General features: G+C 36.1%; 1 long non-coding RNA gene across 1 annotated transcript; it reads right to left on the reverse strand.

Moving 5' to 3' along the window:
* Window positions 1-1,755: 1,755 nt before the first annotated feature.
* Window positions 1,756-21,597, reverse strand: LOC131179959 (uncharacterized). Its single transcript, XR_009148964.1, has 3 exons — window positions 21,464-21,597; window positions 13,632-13,688; window positions 1,756-2,011 (listed from the first exon to the last, which is right to left on the reverse strand). It is a non-coding gene; the product is annotated as an uncharacterized LOC131179959 (long non-coding RNA).
* Window positions 21,598-26,865: the final 5,268 nt, after the last annotated feature.

A 26,865-nucleotide genomic window follows, 5' to 3' on the forward strand; every position in this document is an offset into this window, starting at 1 on the left:
ATTATGTAAAAAATTAATAAAAGATTGTATAAAAAAAATTAAATAACAAATTTTATAACAACACACGTTAAAAAAAATTATATATAAATAAAGATAAAAATATTTAATTTAATAATTATAAAATTCATTCAAATTGAGTTTATATTAAATCCATCCTAATAATTATGGCTTTTGCTCCCAATCCCGTAGCGGACCAAAGCCTCTGCCCACACGCAATATTTGAATTTTGTGTGAACCGTTGTCTTTCCACGCGGAGGAACATTGTGATAAGGAGTTTTCGATTACACATTGGTCAAAGAAGTTTTCAGTTTTCATTAATAATTTTAATATATATATTTTAAATAATATTTTAAATTTTTTATTAATTATTTTAAATTTATTTTTATTATTTTTATTTCTCAAACCTTTTTAATAAAAATTTTTTAATATAAATAATTAAAATTTATTCATATATATAATTTAGATATAAATATATATAATTAATATATATATATTAATATATTATAAATTACTTTATTATAATAATAGCTACTTATTATAAAATTAATAAAGTAACTATTAAATAATTTATAATAAAAAATATTACGTGAAAATACTATAAAAGGAAATGTTACATATTAATCATGTGACAATATTGTAAAAGAGAATGTCGTATGTCAAGTAAAAATTACTCGTGCTAATACATGTGACTATTAATAATTTTAATTTATATACTTTTTTTAATTTTAATATATAAAAATAATGTAATATTTTAAATTTTTTATTAATTGTTCCAAATTTTATTTTATTTTATTACTTTTATTTCTCTAACTTTTTAATAAAGATTTTATAATAAAAATAATTAAAAATTATCTATATATAATGTAGATATAAATATATATAATTCATATATGTTAATATATTGTAAGTTACCTTATAATAATGACTACTTATTGTAATATTAATAGAATAATTATTAAATAATTTATAACTTATATATAATAAAGAATGCGACATGATAATATTATGGAAGAGAATACTATATGTTAACTATGTGGTCGTACTATAAAAGAGAGTGACATGCAACATTTTTTTTTTGGAATACCTTCATATATGTACATATATGTATATGGTAATATCGTAAAAGAAAATGACATGTAACATATATTTTTTTTTTGAATTATGATTATCCTATACAATTTTTTTTTCTGAATGAAAAAAAAAAAATCAAATCTGTAGTCTCAGTTGTCCAAGAAGGGCTGAATCGGACTTGATCAAATTTTTTATGCAACTCATATATGTATATTAAGTATTTTCCAATTTGAAGCTCAACACACTTAGTTAACTGAAAATAATAAAATTTCACAAACGCTTTCAATCAATATATCAAATGTGCCTAACTTACATTTTTCACAATATGAATTCAAGGTAACTCACCATATAGATATTAAAAGTGTACAAATTCAAAATTTAAAGTAAGTTAGAGCTATTCAAGGCGATTAGTTTTATCACTTGATTCAATAATCTCAACACGCATGTATCAACAAACTCAAATCTAATATCAATATGTTCAATAACCACAATATCTGTCACGACCTAACCTATGGGCCGGACCGGCACTAGGACCTGGGCCAGCCTAAAGCCCTCGAGGCCCGTAGTAAGCCTAACTATTCCTCAAATCCATAACCAGGCCCATAATTTAGGCCCGATATGCATATAAAATAATCTAAATCAAACTGTTATAATTTCATTTCAGGCCGACTTAGCCCAGAAATTTTCAGAAAACTAAAATTAGGGGAGCCCAGCTCAACCCTGTTACCTCATTTATAAACTGTTTAAATACCATACAAATCTTTATTTATTAATCTCAAAAATTTAAATTAACACAATTTCTAACAAGGCCCACATTATTACTAACACATGCGGAGTTCTAGATTTTAAATTTAGAAAAGATAGTAAAATAATTAAATAATCGACGTTAAACCTGCGAGGAAGAAAACAGGTTGCTCTGTAAAATAACTCCTCCTGTGGCCTGGAAAAATATTGAACTGGAGTGAGCGTTCGACTCAGAGAGTAAAATATCAATTTTAACCATAATCTCTATAACTATCTAAAGCTAATGCACCCTGTAGAGTGAAATGCAATATCAACAACAATTGCACATCATAACATCAAAAAGGTAATTTGGAGCACTCACACACCCAGTAATATCAATCATAATATATGGGAGCTGATCCCCTATACAGCTCTCTTAAATCCAACCTGGTGCCAGCGAAGAACTCAAGCCGGACTTTCGCTTAATAAACCAAATCGGGGTCCCAGCGAAGAACTTAAGCCGTGACTACCCCCGAAGGATCGAGTCCCAGCGAAGATCTCAAGCCGTGTCTACCCGTCCTATCTATAGTCCAAACCACATCACACGCACGCTGACGCACGCACACTGCTCCAAATTACCACAACAACATCCATGGAACTTTAACAGTTGTGAATGCAACATAAAACGTGTGACACCCCTTACCCGTGTACAGTATACCCGAGTAAGCAATGTCACACGGTGTACCGGCACACTCTATTATACATTAATTAATTTTTATCATGGTTTTGAATATAACTTGTGAAATATAATATATATTTGAGCCATTTATCGAAATTATAATTTATTTGAGGTTCCGAAAATTTTTATAGAAAATCCGACAGAGTACCGGCTAAAAATGGAGAAAACAGTTATTCGGAACCTGTGAAAAACACTTCCAATATTCATATCTCATCACTCTCAAACTCCAATATCAAAATCTCAACATTTTTCAATTTCATTTCTCAATCATTCATCTAATGTGATAATCAAGTACAATTCACAGATAGATATTCACATTTTCCATTCACCAACACAATTTTCATTATTTACATGAACATCAAAATACATTACATAAATCCAAATACATATGAGAAAATAATAAAAAAAAAAATTAGTTACAAAATACCAAAATGAAACCTAGTGCCCTACCAATGCACTGCGGAGGGTGAGGTGACACGGACACTATGCAGAGCTGCAGGATGGACTCACCCAGTCTGCGGTCTACTGGGCTCACGATCAGTATCTCTAGAACCTACGTGTGGCAAAAGCAACGTGCTAAGCAATGATGCTTAGTGGTGCAATAATAAAATAAAAGAAAATAGCAGAAAATAAATATGTATTGAATGTATATGTCTTATTTGTTTTGTATTTGTTATATTCATTTATTTCTTTAACTTTGTCCATTTTCATTCATTTGGTTGCCCAAGTAACCTATACTGGACGACTGGACTGGATAAACGGGTAAACTAACACTGGGTATCAAGTACCTCAGGCCGTCACACCATCGGTCACATATGTATCTCCTTGTGCAAATGTAACAAATAACAAGTCAGAATAATATTAGGCATGAGGCCAAGTCTCAACACAATATCAAAATGGCTAAAAGCCATAAAATCACAGAATGGTATAATGCCATGTGCAGTACTGCTAACTGAACCCTATTGGCATGCCAAACTATCCAAACCAATCTTGTTAGGTATACAAGGGCATTTAATGCTTTAAAATTCTTCAATTTGTGAATTTCAAGTTTTGGTATCACTATTCACTTCATTAGTCAACAAAAATGTTGACTTTTAGATAGAAAATAGGTGTATTGGTTTTAACACTCCCAATGTACCACATTTTGCATTTAAAACTTGTTGGAATTAATCACCAAATCCATTTTTAAGCTTAGCACTAAGGGGCAGAATTTTCAGCTTTTGTACCATAAATTTACTGTTCCATTAGGGACTGTTACAGTGGAAATTTGAGGAAATGGTAAACATGAAAGTTGTTCCTTATTTTGTCTAGTTGAATTTATTTTTTTGAATCACTCCATTTGGAGTTTTGTAGCTCCAGATATGGTCCAAAAACCACAGCTGGCCGGATTTGAAAACTGCAGAATTTACCAAATCTACAGTACAATGAACAGTGACTGCCACTGCCTTGTTGGATAGGTTCTGGTCATAATTTGGGGTAGGTTTCTTCATGAAAGTTGTTTGTCTATATCTTAAATTGTTGCTGTAAAAATTTCAGATCAATTGACCCATTCTACAATGAGTTATGGCCAAATGAACAATTACTGTTCATTTGGTCATTCTGCAGATTCTGGTTGCAGGGTATCCGGATTGGGGTCAGTTTTTGGTCCACTTGCTTTGGTCTTTTGGACATGGTTTCTTCAGCAAAATTGTGCCATTATATGTCTAGTTTCATGTCCAATTGGCCAAGCACCAATTGAACCTACACAGCCAAAGATATGGCAGTCCAAACAGGCTGGACTCACAGCCTCCTTGCTGCTGTCACTAGGCAGCCTACCAATTTGGTTTGTAACACTCTAGTTCACTTCAAATTATGGTCAACTTACCTCAAATGGTCACTAATTGACCATGAGAATGTTCACTCACCATCTCATAAGCAAAATCAAATTTTCACTCCCAAAACCCTAATCCCCATTATGAATTTACACAAGATGACTTAATTAACTAACTAATTCACTATCCCCATATATCTATGCTTTAAACATGATCTCTAGTCCACTTTAAGTCCATCAAAACAATCAACCCTATCCCTTCCTTAGGGCTGCCGAAATTCATGGTATACATACACATAAATTGTGTTCATTTGACTTACAAATTCTTACTCCTTTTTAAGTCTCTAACATGGAAATAAAGAGTTTTAGGTATATATGTGCACTAACCTCTTGTAGAGCAGAATTTTTCAAGCTTAAACTTCACTTTCTTTCTTCTTCTTGGCTGCCAAAGGGTTATGCAAGGTGCAAGGATGAATTTTAGTGAAAGGAGTAGGAGGATTTATGGTGAAATGAGGAGAGAAATTGAGCTTGTTGAATGTGTTAATGGGGGTTTGGTCTAGGGCATGGTTTCGGCTGGTTTAGGGAGGAGGAAGATGGTTGTTGCTTTTTAATTTCTTTGGTCTTATTTATCTCTTTTTATTAGCTAATTAAATGGTTGTTTAATTTTGATTGGTGGGAACTTTTAATTGACATCATAATGATGTCATAATTTGCTTTTTATTGATTTTTCTTTTCTTTTCTTTTCTACTAGCTTTACATTAATTTTTTATCACCCTTAATTCATATTTTATGTCATAATAATTATTTACTCAACTGGACAAGTCGGCCAAAAATCGTCTCTGAAGGCGAAATGACCAAAATGCCCTCCGTTTGGCTTAAAGGGTCTAAATTGTTTGTACCGATTGAAAAATTTTTCTAAATATTTTCTTGGCATTCTAATGCCATAGGGACCTCAATGACCCTTCTCTGGAGTCCAAAAAATTATTTTATGAATTTTTCCCCGGGTCTAGGGCTCCTAGTTGCGAGAACCGCAACTTCCCTCTGGGTTACCCATCGCCTGGGCACCGGCTCATTTGACTTAGTTGTATTTTATTTCTAAAATTTTTACTAAATTTTTCTTATTAATATTTGAGTTAATTATGGTCCCTCACTTTAGTTTAAATATTTTTCCGATCATTCTAGCTGTCCGGACCAACACTGGTCACCGGAACAGTAGAATGTATGGAGTTGCTACAGGGAGGGTGTTACAACTCTTCCCCTCTAATTTAAATTTCGTCCTCGAAATTTTACCTGATGCAAACAGTTGAGGGAACTGTTGCCTCATCGTTTCTTCACTTTCCCAAGTTGCCTCCTCGGTGTTGTGGTGCCTCCAAAGCACTTTCACCAGTGGAATCTGCTTATTTCTCAACTCTTTCACTTCCCGAGCCAGGATCCGTAGAGGTTCTTCTTCATATGTCAAATCCGGTTGTATTTCAATTTCTTCCCTGGAGATGACATGTGAAGGATCTGAGCGGTATCTTCTGAGTATAGACACGTGGAACACATTGTGGATCTTGTCCAGCTCTGGTGGTAAAGCTAGCCTATAGGCCACTGGACCCACACGTTCAATGACTTCATATGGGCCAATGAACCTAGGGCTTAACTTACATTTTCTTCCAAACCTCAGTACTTTCTTCCACGGTGACACTTTGAGGAACACTTTGTCGCCAACCGCATATTCTATTTCTTTTCTCTTCAGGTCGGCATAAGATTTCTGTCTGTCTGAGGCAACTTTTAGATTGGCTTTGATTAGTTTCACTTTCTCCTCAGTCTGTTTCACCGTGTCCGCCCCACCGATTTGTCTTCGCCCAATTCAGATCCTGCATGCTGAGTTCTACATTTCCTCCCATACGATTGCTTCATACGGCCATTTGGATACTAGCTTGGTAGCTATTGTTGTATGCAAATTGCCGATGGGAGGTATCTATCCCAACTTCCTCTAACTCAATGACACAACCTCAAAGATATCCTCAAGGACGACATATATTTCATTTTAATATTATCATTTTAATTCAATATGTGTATTAATTCAATTGGTTCAATTGTTTACAGATTACTCTTTCGGATTGCCCATCCGTTGCGAGGATGGAATCTTTGTCTTGAAGTGGAGTTGTGTACCCAAGGACTCATGCAACTTCTTCCAAAATCTCGATGTAAACCTTGGGTCTCGATCAAATATGATGGAAAGTGGAATTCCATGCAGTCTAACTATCTCACTGATATACAATTCTGCTAACTTCTCCAGTGAGTAGTCAGTCCTAACTGGCAGAAAGTGTGCTGATTTTGTCAATCTATCAACTATCACCCATACTGCATCATGTTTCTTCTGGGTGAGAGGTAGACCACTTACAAAATCCATGGTGACCCGATCCCATTTCCATTCAGGTATGCGTATAGGCTGTAGCAAACCTGATGGAACTTGATGTTCTGCCTTGACTTGCTGACATGTCAAGCATTTAGTCACATAGTCAGCTATGTCCTTCTTCATACCAGGCCACCAATACTGAAGTTTCAGATCATGATACATTTTGTACTTCCTGGGTGCATAGCATAAACACTGGTATGTGCCTCTTTCAGAATACTGGCCTTCAATTCCACATCATCTGGTACACATACTCTTCCTTTGTAGTACAGACACCCATCTGCTTTCACCTCATAGTCAGTTGCTTTTCCTTCTGAGATTTTGCTCATAATAGCCATTAGCTTCTCATCTACCTTCTGCCCATTTAAAATCTATTGTAGCAGGTTTGGCCTTACTTGCAACTCAGCCAAAATAGCTCCATCTCGAACCAAAGATAGACGGGCATTCAATGATCTCAAGGCTGTCATGGATTTTCTGCTCAAAGCATCAGCAACAACATTTGCCTTCCCAGGATGATAGTCAATCACACAATCATAGTCCTTCAGGAACTCAATCCATCGCTTCTGTCTAAGGTTGAGCTCCTTCTGAGTTAGCAAATATTTCAGACTTTTGTGGTCTGTGTAAATGTAGCACTTTTCACCATACAAGTAATGCCTCCATATCTTCAGTGCAAAGATAATTGCTACAAGCTCTAGATCATGGGTAGGGTAATTCTGTTCATGTGGTCTTAGCTGTCTGGAAGCATAAGCGACCACCTTTCCCTCTTGCATCAATACACACCCTAACCCATTATGAGAGGCATCACTGTAGACCACAAAGTCCTTTCCTGACACTGGATGTGTTAACACTGGTGCCTCTATCAACATAGCCTTCAACTTCTCAAAACTGGTCTGGCACTTATCATTCCAGTCAAATTTGACATTCTTATGTAACAACTTGGTCATTGGAGCAGCTATTAAGGAAAATCCTTTCACAAATCTTCTGTAATATCCAGCTAGCCCCAAGAAGCTTCTGACCTCAGTTGTATTTCTGGGAGGCTTCCATTCCATCACTGCTTCTATTTTCTTGGGATCCACCCTAATCCCATCAGCTGACACTATGTGTCCAAGGAATGCAATCTCATTCAACCAAAAGTCACACTTGGATAACTTAGCATACAGCTTCTTTTCTCTCAGGGTTTGCAGAACAATCCTCAAATGCTCATCATGTTCTTCCCTGGTCTTGGAATACACCAAAATATCATCAATAAAGACCACTACGAACCGATCTAAGTGTGGAAGGAAGATACGGTTCATAAGGTCCATGAATGCCGCTGGTGCATTTGTTAGGCTAAAGGGCATCACTAGAAACTCATAATGCCCATATCGGGTCCTGAATGCAGTCTTTGGCATATCTGCTTCCTTCACCCTCAACTGATGATACCCTGATCTGATATCAATCTTAGAAAATACTCCTGCTCCCTTCAACTGATCAAACAGATCATCAATTCTAGGCAACGGATATTTGTTCTTCACAGTCACTTTATTCAATTGCCGGTAATCAATGCAAAGCCTCAAAGTCCCATCCTTTTTCTTTACAAACAGCACTGGAGCTCCCCATGGTGACACGCTGGGGCGTATGAACCCCTTATCAAGCAACTCTTGCAACTGAGTTTTCAACTCTCTCAATTCAGTGGGTGCCATCCTATAAGGAGCAATGGAAATGGGTGCTGTACCCGGCAGTGTCTCAATAGCAAATTCAACTTCCCTTTCTGGTGGAAAACCAGACAACTCTTCAGGAAATACCTCTGGGAAGTCTCTTACTGTGGGTATATCACTCAGGTTTGGCTTAGCCTGCTTAGTATCCACCACATGTGCTAGGTAGGCTTCACAGCCTTTTCTCATCATTCTTCTTATAACTGTGGCTGAGATGACATTGGACAAGAAATCTGTCCTTTCCCCCACAACAGTGATCTCATTACCTTCAGAAGTTTTCAAAGAAATTCTCTTTAATTTGCAATCAACTATTGCCTGATGACGTGACAATCAATCCATTCCCAAAATCACGTCAAACTCGTGGAAGGGCAACTCAATCAGGTCTGCCAAGAATTCATACCCCTGAATCCTTAACGGGCAACCCTTGTATACTTTGTTCACCACTACACTTTGACCTAATGGATTAGTGACCAGAATGTCTTGGTCACTCTCCCCTACTAGTATCCCCCTTTCTACGGGTAAGTTGATGCAGATGTATGAATGAGTGGATCCTGGATCCACCAATGCATGCACAGGTGTATTGTAGAGGGAGAACGTACCCCTGATGACGTCTGGGGCATCTTGCTCCTTTTGAGCTCTAATGGCATAGGCTCGCAGTGGTGCATTATCCGCCTCTCTGCCGCTCGAGATCTGTGCCTTTGTGATGGTCCCATCTGCGTCAGTTGCCGATTTCCTACCCCTTTGTGGTGCAGAGCAGTGTGCATGCGCTTGTGTTGGAGCAGCTGTAGTAGTTCTGCGTGGACATTTCTTCAACTGATGCTTTGTTGACCCACACCTTAAGCAGGCACCAGTCACTCTCCAACACTCCCCCTTATGCCATTTCAAACAGTGTGGACATGCAAAGATCTTTGCTGGTCCCCTGAACCCCATCCCTGGAGAGCTGCCCACTGATGGTGTGGACTGACCTCTCCTAGGGGTAAACTGTGGCCTGGGTCCCTGAGACTGACCCTGACCTTGTGGTTGACCTGAACTCTGTGCAGGTGGACCCTTGAACTTCTTCCCAAATGTAAGAGATGAACTAGACTGACCTGGGCCCCTCTTCTGCTGTCTCTCTCTTCTGGTCTGTTCACTTATTCTAACCTTTTCAACCTTCAGCTTCCACTAACTTGGTGAAGTCTATGATTCCCAAGGCAGTGATCATGATCTTTATATTATCATTTAATCCCTCTTCAAATCTCTTACACCTTTCAGCTTCATTAGGGACTATCTCCCTTCCATAGCGGCTCAATCGGACAAATTCCTTTTCATACTCGGCCACTGACAGCTGTCTTTGTCTCAGATTAATGAACTCTCTTCTTCTCTCTTCCAGGTATACACTACCCACATATTTCTTCTTGAATTCTGAGAGAAAGAAGTCCCAAGTTACTATTTCTAGCTGTACTTCACTGGACACAGTATCACACCATTCATATGCGTCGTCTTGCAGCAGAGATACAGCAGCTTCTAGATTTTGCTCTGGAGTGCAGTGGAGTTGTTTTAAAACTCTGCCTGTTCTGTTCAACCAATTTTCGGCTGCAACAGAATCATCTTCTCTCTTGCCAAAGAAGTCCACTGCTCCAAACTTCCTCAATTTTTCCAGGTGTGATTTCGGTTGTGGAGGTGGTGGTGGTGGTGCTGGCATTACCCCGGCCATTTGTCTGAAGAATTCGGCCATTTGCTGGAACATGCCCTGTGGAGGCTGAGCAGGCTCTGCTTGAGCTGGCAGAGCAAGTTCTCCCATACCCCTAGTCTCAGCTGCTGCAGGTGGAGCATGACTCTCCACTTCCTCCTCAACTGCCCTCTGAGATGTAGGGTCCATATCCTATTCAAAATAAGAAAGACAAACAGATCTACATTAGTGTCACCTCGACTCTTACAAATGCAATGCATGGTATGGACTCAATCTAAGCCCAGAAATGCATAAACCGTGCTCTGATACCACTAAATGTGACACCCCTTAGTATACCCGAGTAAGCAATGTCACACGGTGTACCGGCACACTCTATTATACCTTAATTAATTTTTATCATGGTTTTGAATATAACTTATGAAATATAATATATATTTGAGCCATTTATCGAAATTATAATTTATTTGAGGTTCCGAAAATTTTTATAGAAAATCCGGCAGAGTACCGGCTAAAAATGGAGAAAACAGTTATTCGGAACCTGTGAAAAACACTTCCAATATTCATATCTCATCACTCTCAAACTCCAATATCAAAATCTCAACATTTTTCAATTTCATTTCTCAATCATTCATCTAATGTGATAATCAAGTACAATTCACAAATAGATATTCACATTTTCCATTCACCAACACAATTTTCATTATTTACATGAACATCAAAATACATTACATAAATCCAAATACATATGAGAAAATAATAAAAAAAATTAGTTACAAAATACCAAAATGAAACCTAGTGCCCTACCAATGCACTGCGGAGGGTGAGGTGACACGGACACTATGCAGAGCTGCAGGATGGACTCACCCAGTCTGCGGTCTACTGGGCTCACGATCAGTATCTCCAGAACCTACGCGTGGCAAAAGCAACACGCTAAGCAATGATGCTTAGTGGTGCAATAATAAAATAAAAGAAAATAGCAGAAAATAAATATGTATTGAATGTACATGTCTTATTTGTTTTGTATTTGTTATATTCATTTATTTCTTTAACTTTGTCCATTTTCATTCATTTGGTTGCCCAAGTAACCTATCTTTGGGCATCGGATCAAGCTAAGCGGGTAACCGCCTTTGGGTATCAAGTACCTCGAGCCGTCACACCATCGGTCACATATATATCTCCCGGTGTGCAACAGAACAGCTAACAAGCTGTAAATAATATTAGGCACGAGGCCAAGTCTCAACACAATATCAAAATGGCTAAAAGCCATAAAATCACAGAATGGCATAATGCCATGTGCAGTACTGCTAACTGAACCCTATTGGCATGCCAAACTATCCAAACCAATCTTGCTAGGTATACAAGGGCATTTGATACTTTAAAATTCTTTAATTTGTGAATTTCAAGTTTTTGTGTCACTATTCACTTCATTAGTCAACAAAAATGTTGACTTTTGGATAGAAAATAGGTTTATTGGTTTTAACACTGCCAATGTACCACATTTTGCATTTAAAACTTGTTGGAATTAATCGCCAAATCCATTTTTAAGCTTAGCACTAAGGGGCAGAATTTTTAGCTTTTATACCATAAATTTACTGTTCCATTAAGGACTGTTACAGTGGAGATTTGAGGAAATGGTAAACATGAAAGTTGTTCCTTATTTTGTCTAGTTGAATTTCATTTTTTGAATCACTCCATTTGGAGTTTTGTAGCTCCAGATATGGTCCAAAAACCACAGCTGGCCGGATTTGAAAACTGCAGAATTTACCAAATCTACAGTACAATGAACAGTGACTGCCACTGCCTTGTTGGATAGGTTCTTGTCATAATTTGGGGTAGTTTTCTTCATGAAAGTTGTTTTTCTATATCTTAACTTGTTGCTGTAAAAATTTCAGGTCAATTGACCCATTCTACAATGAGTTATGGCCAAATGAACAATTACTGTTCATTTGGTCATTCTGCAGATTCTGGTTGCAGGGTATCCGGATTGGGGTCAGTTTTTGGTCCACTTGCTTTGGTCTTTTGGACATGGTTTCTTCAGAAAAATTGTGCCATTATAAGTCTAGTTTCATGTCCAATTGGCCAAGCACCAATTGAACCTACACAGCCAAAGATATGGCAGTCCAAACAGGCTGGACTCACAGCCTCCTTGCTGCTGTCACTAGGCAGCCTACCAATTTGGTTTGTAACGCTCTAGTTCACTTCAAATTATGGTCAACTTACCTCAAATGGTCACTAATTGACCATGAGAATGTTCATTCACCATCTCATAAGCAAAATCAAATTTTCACTCCCAAAACCCTAATCCCCATTATGAATTTACACAAGATGACTTAATTAACTAACTAATTCACTATCCCCATATATATATGCTTTAAACATGATCTCTAGTCCACTTTAAGTCCATCAAAACAATCAACCCTATCCCTTCCTTAGGGCTGCCGAAATTCATGGTATACATACACATAAATTGTGTTCATTTGACTTACAAATTCTTACTCCTTTTTAAGTCTCTAACATGGAAATAAAGAGTTTTAAGTATATATGTGCACTAACCTCTTGTAGAGCAGAATTTTTCAAGCTTAAACTTCACTTTCTTTCTTCTTCTTGGCTGCCAAAGGGTTATGCAAGGTGCAAGGATGAATTTTAGTGAAAGGAGTAGGAGGATTTATGGTGAAATGAGGAGAGAAATTGAGCTTGTTGAATGTGTTAATGGGGGTTTGGTCTAGGGCATGGTTTAATTTGGTTTAGGGAGGAGGAAGATGGTTGTTGCTTTTTAATTTCTTTGGTCTTATTTATCTCTTTTTATTAGCTAATTAAATGGTTGTTTAATTTTGATTGGTGGGAACTTTTAATTGACATCATAATGATGTCATAATTTGCTTTTTATTGATTTTTCTTTTCTTTTCTTTTCTACTAGCTTTACATTAATTTTTCATCACCCTTAATTCATATTTTATGTCATAATAATTATTTACTCAACTGGACAAGTCGGCCAAAAATCGTCTCTGAAGGCGAAATGACCAAAATGTCCTCCGTTTGGCTTAACGGGTCTAAATTGTCTGTACCGATTGAAAATTTTTTCTAAATATTTTCTTGGCATTCTAATGCCATAGGAACCTCAATGACCCTTCTCTGGAGTCCAAAAAATTATTTTATGAATTTTTCCCCGGGTCTAGGGCTCCTAGTTGTGAGAAACGCAACTTCCCTCTGGGTTACCCATCGCCTGGGCACCGGCTCATTTGACTTAGTTGTATTTTATTTCTAAAATTTTTACTAAATTTTTCTTATTAATATTTGAGTTAATTATGGTCCCTCACATTAGTTTAAATATTTTTCCGATCGTTCTAGCTGTCCGGACTAACACTGGTCACCGGAACAGTAGAATGTACGGAGTTGCTACAGGGAGGGTGTTACAAAACGTGCCTAGAGTTTAACTATATAGATACATACATATAAATGATGCATGGGCATGCTTAAACATATAATAATATCGAAATTATAATTAAAATTAATATTTTACTCACAGTACACCGATGACTATTGTGGCTGCTGGATGCAGAAAAATAGCTGACCTCGATCACCTAATAATTAAATTATAAATTTATTAGTACTAAGTTAAGATAAAACTCTAAAGAGGCAATAGACAGCCTAATTCATGCCGGAAATCCGGCAGAGTTTTCCCTACACCTGGGACCTACCTAACCTGCAAAAAGGCTCAAATAATACTTCTAAATTCTCAATTTCCACAACCACATCTCATCAATATCACATGGCCCCTCCTGGGCCCTCCAAATCAGACAATACTCAATATCTTAAAAATTACGTTTTAGTCCCTATAACTGACATTTTTCAAAAATCCACTCAAACAAGCTCTAAAAATTCTAAAATTTTGCCCCGCGGTCCTTAATAATATTATAAGGCTATTGCAAAATGAATTATAATTTTTTAATCACCCATGAATATTTTATTCAAGAATTTTACTCGATTCCATAAGTTTTCAACATCTAACATATTCTTAATTCAATCTAATTAAATATTCACATATTTAAACCTCCATCCTCAAGCTTCAACCAATTATATAAAATTTAATTATCTTAATTTCAAATAATCTTATATGCCCATATGCTAAAAATCTAACTAAATTCCATCTATATTTTTCAAAAATATTCTACAATCACTCAAAAATTCAACTAACACCATAGAATATCTCCAAATAATTTTACTTTCATCATATATTTTTCTTAGAATTTTTCTCCAATTTTTCCTATTTAAGAAACACTGTATTTATGCTCCACAGACAGCGAAATAATGAAAATAGTCTTACCCGAAGTTTATCTGTGTCTCAAAAATTCCAAAAATTTATGAGGAAGCCTCTGGAAGTTGAATCATCTCCATAGCCCACAGGAGCCACAGCCGGAACCACCGCGCACGGTGGCCGGCCGCCGGTCGCCGGCGACATTTCCGATCTATATGTGGTCTCAGATCGTCGATTCAACGGTCAGATCGTCCTAGATCTGACAAAAAAGCTTGAAAAACCCTAAACTTCTCTCCTCCATATCTCACTCATTCGACCTCCATTTATTGCAAAATTGGTATCAAAAGAAAGCTCTTGGAACAAGCTTTCCAACGCCACCTAAATCGCCTCGATCGGACGTCGGATGAAGCTGGAATCGCGTCGGGAAGTCGCCGCCCACTGTGCGCGCGTTTTCTCTCTCTTCTCCCTCTCTTGCCGCCGTTTTTGGTGTCTGGCCGTCGCCGGAGGTTCGCCGGCCAGGTGGGGAGCTGCTCAGGAGGTCGCCGGCCGGTCACCGAAAAAAGAAAGAAGAAGAAGAGAGGGAAGGAGAGGAGAGAAAAGAGAGAATGGGGGGGGGGGGGGGTTCCTGCGCCCGATTTTTTGAATTTTTTTTTTTTTTTTTATAAAAACTTTGGCAGTGACAGTGGAATTCCACTGTCACACGCCAAAGTCAAATCTCATCATTTTTTTTTTTTCGGTTGTTACATTCTTCCCCCTTAAGAAAAATTCGTCCTCGAATTTTCAAATAAACAAAGAAATAAGGAAAAGGAGATTATTAGAACAAGTGTAATCATTACTCCTTCAGCTATGCAGAGATTGGTAAAATATTTATTCTTCAAACTCTTCGTATATTATATATGACATTCTACCGCTCTCTGATTCTACTATAGTATCCTATTTGTCATCATCCCTTTCTAGAGGGCTTTTATCTTGTAAACATTTTATTGACCATTTTTCTGACATTTCAAGTATTCGCTATACCTCACTGTTCTTGACTTGATGTCTCATAACTTCAATCAACTTTGGTGCTTACCTCACTTTTATTATGCCCCAACATGTCTCTTGGTGACTTCAATCATCATTCCTTTGTTTTAATAATCTCTGTTTCCCCAATAACATAACTTATGTTCCTTATTCCATGGTATCCTATGAGTAGCTTTCCTGTAGCACCTAATCTAGGCATCTTGTTCAAGATCTTCACTCTTCTTATGACCTCAGTGGTCAATACCTATAAATCTTCTCACTCCCATGATACTTCAAATTTTTAATATCTTTTGTGTCATTACTAAGGTACTTAGACCAACCTCTATCGATCTTATGTAAGAGTCTCCTCCAAGGGCCAAGTGTATCATTTATCAATATTGGAAAGTGAACTGGGTCTCTCCTTCTAGGTAACAAAAGTATTTATATTCCCTGACAACTCAATCCATGCGACTTTATCGATTCTCACTCCTTCTCTGGAATGGAAATATCTAGACTTCTTCCATTAGCTTCTTAGTATGTGGCCTACTTCTGACACATTGGCACTCAGATCGAGGCTCCACTACTCCTTTAATCTATCATCTCATAATAACTTATTTTAAACATCCCTTAGTGTGTTCCTAGCATACCTATTCCTCCTTATCCTCATCATTATAACTGGCTCTATCAAGCTTTCTTCCTGTCCTTTGCATCTTATCCACTTCCCTTTTCCTATTTTTGGTATTGTTGATATCTTTTCAACCTGTTGTACTTATTCCTTAATTTTAGTCCTATCTCATCCTTACACCTTTTCCTTCAAGAATGTCCATCCTATCATCAACTTTAACTTTCATTTTATTTCTTAGTCTTATCTTGATTACTAGTTCTATTACTTCGAGAATTCTAACCTTACGATTTACTCCTACCAGCACATTTTTCACCTTATGTAACACTTGTAATTAACCATAGAAAATTTTTCTTGTATCCCCTTTTTTTTTTCTAACTTAACTATTAGAATATTATCATTCCTTACCAGCGTTAGTAGGAAATTGCTTATCCTGGATGAATATGAGCCCCAGAAACTATGAGTTCCATCTGAACTAACACGGCTATGGAAAATGTGTGCCATGCCTTAATTCTAAATAAGATACTTCACATGTTCATTCTCCTTAATATAATCACATACACTGCCCATAGCTTTCCAGACTTTAGTCTCAACTTTTCCCATTAGCAACAATTCTATTCACTGTAACTCATTAGCAATTAGCACTTCCTCCAGCTTATAGTTCAAAAGGGTTGTAAGCCCTAGTAACTAGCTTGATTTAACTCCTGTTATTACTCTGATCGTCCTTTCATACTTAACACTAGGTATGCACTTACTGTCATTCTCATATCAGGAAATTGTGTATGAATTGGTGCCTACCAAACTCTCAAATAACTAGGTCTCCTTGATTCAGTCTCTGTTCTTTAAATAACCCTCTAGAACCAAAAGCACAAGCTAAACTTAAAAAGAAAGAAAAATATCCTCTTATATTTAATTATGCCCGATTGTCCATATAACAACGTTTAACCTATGTTTCTCGATTTTTCTCTCCAAATTTCATCATCTCCTAGCACAATTGTGCTCTACCCATAATGCATCATCTGCATGAACCCTTTACCGTACCATTGTCCTTCTTGATATAATATTTTATAATTTATTAACTTTACTTATACTCGACCTATGATTTATATCTATCATCGTTTATATTGTGCTCTTAACTTTTGTTGATTCCTGAAAGATCTCTCTTACTCATAGATTCTTCCAACACTAATTCCACCCTTATCTATGGTCATTAATTTGATGCTTGAACTTTCTAATGATTTATAACCACCCAAACTTGTCACTTTTCATTCTACCCCTACTGTTGTTCTGTCGTTACTGCTTCACTACAAAGTGATTCTGTTGATCACACTAAAGACGTTTGCCTGACATTCATAACGAACCTCTAACTACCTTCTAACTATCTCAAAAGTCTAACCTAAAGCCTATGTGTCATTATTTATAATTCTTTCCACTCATCATACCTATTCGATCCCTTAGATTAACTTTTATTCAACTTACTACTTACTAACTTCTTTTTCTCTACCTAATTAGATAGTCCGCAATATCATCGCACACCTTCTACTTTTTGCTCATTATTATTGTATTCCTCGCCTAATCTTCTTGATACTGTTAACAAGTTAAAAGAATCTTGCCCCATTACTATCCACTTCACTTTAGAAATAGAGAATAAATAAAGTATGATCCAATCATGTAACTCCAAGCTCTATATTTTAGCCCCTGGCACTACTTCAACTACATCATGCTATGAGTATCACATTACTAGATTCCATATCTCCATCACTATTCTCACTAATTTGGTCCCAATTTGGGTTTTCCATCCTTGTCATTCACCTTACCAAGAATAACACTTAGCCTACCCTATGTCTTACTTTGTTCCTTTTATTATGCGCTCTTTAGGTTATCCTTTCATTTATTTCCTTTGTCTTACCCAAAATAGAACTTGACTATTCAATCCCTGGTTCCATTTTTCTTCCTAACATGACAGCTGTACTTGCTAACTATATCTTTTAGAGTCTCTATCGCGTTATCATATGTCTGTGCTACTCAGATTTGGTCTTTTGACCACTCTAGCTAGTACTTCTACTGGCATTTAGATTATATTGGATCTGGCACCAATTGTCCAAGCCTTCATTCTGCACTTTCTCTATCCATTGGCCTTCTACAATTTATCTTCGCTAATTTATTACTCTTAACACTATTATAATTAGATTATACTATTGTTTTGAACAATATGAAGTTAGAAAGGAACTCAGGAAATTGCAGTCATACCTTTATCGTATGATTTCTATTCTTATCCTTTAGCTTACATAATACCCTTACCATCTCGAGAACTGATTCTGCAGTAATTTTATTTATTTGTTATTATTACTATTATTTTCCATGTTTACTCAATTAGCCAAAACTTAAGATTCCGGGCACCCAAACCCGTCATCCAATTCAAAGGATTTACATCCATCGTGATCTGATTATATATGATTCCTATAATAGAACTTGCATCCTCCGCAGGATACCTGAGCCAACTTCTCTCTACCACACTCTACAGTCCCATCTGGGGTACTATTTTGTTGGTCACCATTATTAGTAATAACTTTCGATCCCTTCTGAAAAGATAGGACTATACCCTAACTTGCTGCAACAAAGATACTACATTTACCACCTTGCCCAAAACCATGTCAAATTAATGTCTCTTTTATCATATCATAGCTCTGTAAATCATCAATTCATAGTTCCGACCTTCTCTAGGTAGTAGGGTTATACTTTACACCTTACTGATACACACAAGGTATACTATTCTCACTAAACTCTAAGCAAAACGTCAGTCGTACTACAAAAATGATCCAAAATTCCATACTGAAGACTAGATGATCTCACTCTATAGGTGTCACCTTTACTTTACAACTAATCCGAAACCTCTGGTCTGATGGCAACTCTTGATGTAACTCTAGCTCATGTTAGGGTAACTGAGTCACTGACTCTAGTTATCACCCCACTGTGACCTTTCAATATTCTAACTCTAGACCCCTAACTAGGAGTTCCCAACTCCTCTGCAGATATAGAACTCTGTTCTGGCATAACTGTATCAAAACAGAAGCCATCTGTAAACACCCTCATTATGGAGCACCACGGGGTTGCACGTAGCTCTACACAATAATCTCATGTCGGTACTGTAATATGCAGCTTACAGAGCAGACATCGAGAACATTGTATAGTTACTACGATACGTCCCGACAGACTAGGTCTCCCAATTTCTTATCTCTCTTGAATCTTCTATTATCAAAAACTTATTCTGACTAGATCATCTACTGATGATTGCCAGCAGTGGTATCCTCATCCTTATCTAGGCCAACTGTACTTTCAAGACTCACTTTTATGTACTCGTGCCTTGCACGAAATGGGCACACCATTTAAACCCATACTGACAAAAATATAGTATTTATTGGAGTACATATCCTCATGATAGACCTCAACATGTCTGCTAACTCTATTTCACCTTTCTATGTACTCCACGAAAATCGAGACACTAACTGAGGCACTTTTATAGTTCCCGAGGTATAACGCAGAATCTAGAAACAAGGAATTACAGAAAAAGACGAAACAGAATCCAATACTCTGCATGTAACATCCTAACAAGACTCCTTTTACACTCCCAATTATATTATTTCCCATGAATCTAGAGCCTAGGCTCTGATACCAACTTTGTCACGACCCAACCTATGGGCCGGACCGGCACTAGGACCTGGGCTAGCCTAAAGCCCCTGAGGCCCGTAGTAAGCTTAACCATTCCTCAAATCCATAACCAGGCCCATAATTTAGGCCCAATATGCATATAAAATAATCTAAATCAAACTGTTATAATTTCATTTCAGGCCGACTTAGCCCAGAAATTTTCAGAAAACTAAAATTAGGGAAGCCCAGCTCAACCCTGTTACCTCATTTACAAACTGTTTAAATACCATATAAATCTTTATTTATTAATCTCAAAAATTTAAATTAACACAATTTCTAAAAAGGCCCACACTATTACTAACACATGCGGAGTTCTAGATTTTAAATTTAGAAAAGATAGTAAAACAATTAAATAATCGACGTTAAACCTGCGAGGAAGAAAACAGGTTGCTTTGTAAAATAACTCCTCCTGTGGCCTAGAAAAATATTGAACAGGAGTGAGCATTCGACTCAGAGAGTAAAATATCAATTTTAACCATAATCTCTATAACTATCTAAAGCTAATGCACCCTGTAGAGTGAAATGTAACATCAACAACAATTGCACATCATAACATCAAAAAGGTAATTTGGAGCACTCACACACCCAGTAATATCAATCATAATATATGGGAGCTGATCCCCTATACAGCTCTCTTAAATCCAACCTGGTGCCAGCGAACTTAATAAACCAAATCGGGGTCCCAGTGAAGAACTCAAGCCGTGACTACCCCCGAAGGATCAGGTCCCAGCGAAGATCTCAAGCCGTATCTACTCGTCCTATCTATAGTCCACACCACATCACACGCATGCTGACGCACGCACACTGCTCCAAATTACCACAACAACATCCATGGCACTTTAACAGTTGTGAATGCAACATAAAACGTGCCTAGAGTTTAACTACATAGATACATACATATAAGTGATGCATGGGCATGCTTAAACATATAATAATATCGAAATTACAATTAAAATTAATATTTTACTCACGATTAATCGATGACTATTGTGGCTGCTGGATGCAGAAAAATAGCTGACCTCGATCACCTAATAATTAAATTATAAATTTATTAGTACTAAGTTAAGATAAAACTCTAAAGAGGCAATAGACAGCCTAATTCATGTCGGAAATCCGGCAGAGTTTTCCCTACACCTGGGACCTACCTAACCTGTAAAAAGGCTCAAATAACACTTCTAAATTCTCAATTTCCACAACCACATCTCATCAATATCACATGGCCCCTCCTGGGCCCTCCAAATCAGACAATACTCAATATCTTAAAAATTATGTTTTAGTCCCTATAATTGACATTTTTCAAAAATCCACTCAAACAAGCTCTAAAAATTCTAAAATTGCCCCGCGGTCCTTAATAATATTATAAGGCTATTGCAAAATGAATTATAATTTTTTAATCACCCATGAATATTTTATTCAAGAATTTTACTCGATTCCATAAGTTTCCAACATCTAACATATTCTTAATTCAACCTAATTAAATATTCACATATTTAAACCTCCATCCTCAAGCTTCAACTAATTATATAAAATTTAATTATCTTAATTTCAAATAATCTTATATGCCCATATGCTAAAAATCTAACTAAATTTCATCTATATTTTTCAAAAATATTCTACAATCACTCAAAAATTCAACTAACACCATATAATATTTCCAAATAATTTTACTTTCATCATATATTTTTCTTAGAATTTTTCTCCAATTTTTCCTGTTTAAGAAACACTGTATTTATGCTCCACAGACAGCGAAATAATGAAAATAGTCTTACCCGAAGTTTATCTGTGTCTCAAAAATTTCAAAAATTTAAGAGGAAGCCTCTGGAAGTTGAATCATCTCCATAGCCCACAGGAGCCACAGCCGGAACCACCGCGCACGGTGGCCGGCCGCCGGTCGCCGGCGACATTTGCCAAATCTGATCATACCACCATGCTCCTCTCCTCTTTCTCAGTCTATATGTGGTCTCAGATCGTCGATCCAACGGTCAGATCGTCCTAGATCTGACAAAAAAGCTTGAAAAACCCGAAACTTCTCTCCTCCATATCTCACTCATTCGACCTCCATTTGTTGCAAAATTGGTATCAAAAGAAAGCTCTCGGAACAAGCTTTCCAACGCCACCTAAATCGCCTCAATCGGACGTCGGATGAAGCCGGAATCGCACCGGAAAGTCGCTGCCCACTGTGCGCGCGTTTTCTCTCTCTTCTCCCTCTCTTGCCGCCGTTTTTGGTGTCTGGCCGTCATCGGAGGTTCGCCGGCCAGGTGGGGAGCTGCTCGGGAGGTCGCCGGCCGGTCACCGGAAAAAGAAAGAAGAAGAAGAGAGGGAAGGAGAGGAGAGAAAAGAGAGAATGGGGGGGGGGGGGGTTCCTGCGCCCGATTTTTTGAAGTTTTTTTTTTTTTTTTATAAAAACTTTGGCAGTGACAGTGGAATTCCACTGTCACACGCCAAAGTCAAATCTCATCATTTTTTTATTTTTTTTTTCGGTTGTTACAATATCGCACAATGTGTTACAAAAAGTAAAGAAGTTAAAGGTTAGATGATTGAACATCGGAAATTTTTATAGTGATTTAGCCAATAAGCTTACATCTACTCTCTTAAAAATCACATTAATTCTTCATTCCACTATTTTGCTCTTTTCAATGGCAGGAGTCAAAGTCTTTTACATCAAGAAATCTTTCCCAAGGTACTTGCAAACCCCTGCAAATGTTATCTTAAACACTCACATCAAGCTTCATATGGTGCTTGAGCAATCCTTATAAATATTGTTTAATATGTTTTTCACTCAATACATTTAGATTCTATAAGGAGATATGAGTAAATTTGCCAATGTAGCTCAATCACATTTAATGCACTTGAATGAAAGTAATAAATGGTTTTTAAAAGTAGAAAACAATTATAAGTCTTCATTGAGTTTAAAGTATTGTAAAATAAGTGCTTATATAGTCCCTTTTCATTTTGGACAATTTAAAACTCTTTTTGAATATTGCAAATATAAGTTTTAAGGAAATAGCCATTATTTTGTTATTTTTGCGATTCTATGCTCATAACAAAATAATATAGCAAATTAAGAAAAGTTTTTATACCAGTGGCAATGTAACTTAGCAAATGAAAACCTTCTATGTCTAACTTGGTTTTGGGACTTTTAAATATTCATGCTAAGTTTTGAAAAAATAATTAGCTTAGTTAAATACTTTAAAGCATGACAGAAAGTAAGTTTTAAGCACTTAATTTTGAAAAACTTTAAAGAGTTCAAGATATAGATAAATTTTCACTTCTCTTTCAATTCTTTCTATAATAAACCTAGGACTCATTAACTTAAACCTAAGCTTTCAATTCCTCTTCAATGTAACTTGAAAGGCAATCATCTTGTGCTCACTTGGCTTTGATTTATCATTTGTTAGCTTTGAGAGATATCTATCTACAAATTAGCCAAACACAAGTTTTTTTCTTTTCTTTGAACCTTAGAAACACTGCATAAGTTAAAGTAAAATATTAGATTAATTCTATTTGAGTTTTGGTATTATTGAAATCAATGTTCATTTTAAGTTTATAGGCCAACAAATTTTTTTTAAAATTTTTCAATTTTAGTCAAACTTTTTAATCTTTTTAATTTGATCTTAAACATTTTTTTTATTATTTTCAATTTTAACAATAAATATAATTAAAATAATTGAATTCATTTATTGACAAAAATAATTTAATTCTTTGCGCTCATTATCAATTTTAGATAATTCTTTACTTTTATTAATTTATTCAATAATTTTTAATATTTTCATTAATTTTAAGAAACAACTTATTGATAGAAAAATAATCAATATATCTAACATTGTTATCTTAATTTTTAAAATCCCTCCCTACTTATAATTCACGTCTTTCTCACTATTTTATCTACAATTTAATGCCTACAAATGAAAAAAATTGATAAATTAAACATAAAATAAGTGCAAATAATATAACAAAAAGAAATCTAATTATAACTTTCAGAACAAATGTGTGTATATATATAAAGAGGGAGAGAAATTAATTAAGATAAAATTTTATTTGATTTAATAAAATGGTATTTTATCAATTTAAGAATAATTACTAAAATTGATAAAAAAAATATATTAAGATGATTAAGTAATATTAATAATATAAAAAAATATTTGAATTGTTTTTCTCAATTGAATCATCTAATCAATCTAATTGCTAAAATTTGAATTAATATGAAAATTTGAGAATTAAATTAATAAAATTAAAAGGCTTGACTATGACTTAAAAGTTTAAAAAGCTCTGAATTTTTTTAGTCATTTGGACCTTTTTTAATCAAACAGCAAACATAAATGAACTAGTAGAAATCTTAGATTAACCGAATATAAACCCTTAATTGGCCTCAATCAAAATTTTGGAGCTCCACCCCACTACTTCTATTTAATTTTTGTAGAATCTTAATTAATCATGATTCGCAAAGTTCATGTGTAAAATAAGTTACATAAACAAGATATTTTATCCAAAAAATTTGAGGCATGCATGAGCTCATTTAATTATTTTAATTTTATTATATTAGCTATTTCAGCAGCATTAGCAGTTCAAGTAGTTGTCAATTGTTTTATTAACTATTAGTTAGTAAATATTAGTCATTAGTAATTAGTTGTTTATATATTTTGATCTAAAAAAGAAGTGCTCGATAAAAAAAGCTATTATATTAACGGTTAAATATAAAAAATGATAGTATTATCTTTTTTATTCTAGTTAAAATGCTTTAGCTTAGGGCGGCTAATATTTCATGACCAACTTTCTCAATTTCTAAATACTAATACAAATACTACACTATAGAATAATATAAATATGACTTATATATATGAAACTTCTGTTAGCACTTGTCTTGTCGATCTATGGCCTTCTCACAATTCCATCCTTCCACCTTAGGCTAGAATGTAAATAGCTGTATTTTGTGTGTTTTTGCTTGTAGGTCCCATGAGTTATTGGTGATGATTAAATTAAAGACTTGTCATGCTTTAGCCGTCTCCAACAAAGGTATTTCTAAGGCCTTCATGTTGTCCAACTAGTGAAGGCTATTAAAAATTACAAAAGCTTTTTTTTTCCCTATCAATAAATAGGCATACACACGGTCCAGTAACGGGAATGGATGCTTATTAAAACTGTAACAACCCAGGAAAAAAAAAATTTTGATTTGAGTTTGGCGTGTGACAGTGGATTTCTACTGTCACTGCTAACGTTTAAAAAAAAAAAAAAAAAAAAAGGTTAAAAAAAAAAACGGGAGGGCCCCCCCCCCCCAATTTTTCTCTTCTCTTCTCTTCTCTCCTCCTCTCTCTTCTTCTTCTTTTTTTCTCCGGTGACCAGCCGGCGACTTCCCAAGCGGCTCCCCACCCGGCCGGTGACCCTCCGGCGATGGGCAGACCACCAGAAACGGTGGCAAGAGAGGGAGAAGAGAGAGAAAACGCGCGCACAGTGGGCAGCGGCTTTCCGGCGCGATTCCGACTTCATTCGACGTCCGATCGAGGCGATTCAGGTGGCATTGGAAAGCTTGTTCCGAGAGCTTTCTTTTGATACCAATTTTGCAGCAAATGGAGGTTGGATGAGTGAGATATGGATGAGAGAAGTTTCGGGTTTTTCAAGCTTTTTCGTCAAATCTAGGACGATCCGACCGTTGGATCGACGATCCGAGACCACCTATGGATTGAGGAAGAAGAGAGGAACATGGTGGTATGATCAGATCCGGCAAATGTCGCCGGCGACCGGGGGCCAGCCACCGTGCGCGGTGGTTCCGGCGGTGGCTCCGGTGGGCTATGGAGATGATTCAACTTCCAGAGGCTTCCTCATAAATTTTTTGAAATTTTTGAGACACAGATAAACTTCGGGTAAGACAATTTTTATTATTTCTCTATCTGTGGAGCATAAATACAGTGTTTCTTAAACAGGAAAAATTGGAGAAAATTTCTAAGAAAAATATATGATGAAAGTAAAATTATTTGGAGATATTCTATGGTGTTTGTTGAATTTTTGAGTGATTGTAGAATATTTTTGAAAAATATAGATGGATTTTAGTTAGATTTTTAGCATATGGGCATATAAGATTATTTGAAATTAAGATATTTAAATTTTATATGATTGGTCGAAGCTTGAGGGTGGAGGTTTAAATATGTGAATATCGAATTGGGTTGAATTAAGAATATATTAGCTATTGGAAACTTATGGAATTTAGTAAAATTCTTGAATAAAATATTCATGGGTGATTAGAAAATTACAATTCATTTTGCAATAGCTTTATAATATTATTAAGGATTGCGGGGTAAAATTTTAGAATTTTTTTGAGCTTGTTTGAGTGGATTTTTGCAAAATGTCAATTATAGGAACTAAAACGTAATTTTTAAGATTTTGAGTATTGCTTGGTTTGGAGGGCCCAGGAGGGGCCATATAATGATGATGAGATATGAGTTGAATTTAGAAGTGTTATTTGAGCCTTTTTGCAGGTTGGGTAGGTCCCAAGTATAGGGGAAACTCTGCCGGATTTCCGGCATAAATTAGGTTGTCTATTGCCTCTTTAGAGTTTTATTTTAACTTAGTACTAATAAATTTATAATTTAATTATTAGGTGATCGAGATCGGTTATTTTTTTGCATCCAGCAGCCACAATAGTCATCGATGTACTGTGAGTAAAATATTAATTTTAATTGTAATTTCCATATTATTATATGTTCAAGCATGCCCATGCATCACCTATATGCATATATCTATGTAGTTAAACTCTAGGCACGTTTTATGTTGCATTCACAACTGTTAAAGTGCCATGTACGTTATTGTGGTAATTTGGAGCAGTGTGCGTGCGTTGGCGTGCGTGTGATGTGGTGTTGGCTATGGATAGGACGGGTAGTCACGGCTTGAGATCTTCGCTGGGACCCGATCCTTAGGGGGTAGTCACGGCTTGAGTTATTCGCTGGGACCCCGATTTGGTTTATTAAGCGAAAGTCCGACTTGAGTTCTTCGCTGGCACCAGGTTGGATTTAAGAGAGCTGTATAGGGGATCAGCTCCCATATATTATTATTGATATTACTGGGTGTGTGAGTGCTCCAAATTACCTTTTTGCTGTTATGATGTGAACTTGTTGCTGATGTTGCATTTCACTCTACAGGGTGCATTAGTTTTAGATAGTTATAGAGATTATGGTTAAAA

The sequence above is a fragment of the Hevea brasiliensis genome, chromosome 5, assembly GCF_030052815.1.
Source record: "Hevea brasiliensis isolate MT/VB/25A 57/8 chromosome 5, ASM3005281v1, whole genome shotgun sequence".
Lineage (NCBI taxonomy): Eukaryota > Viridiplantae > Streptophyta > Magnoliopsida > Malpighiales > Euphorbiaceae > Hevea > Hevea brasiliensis.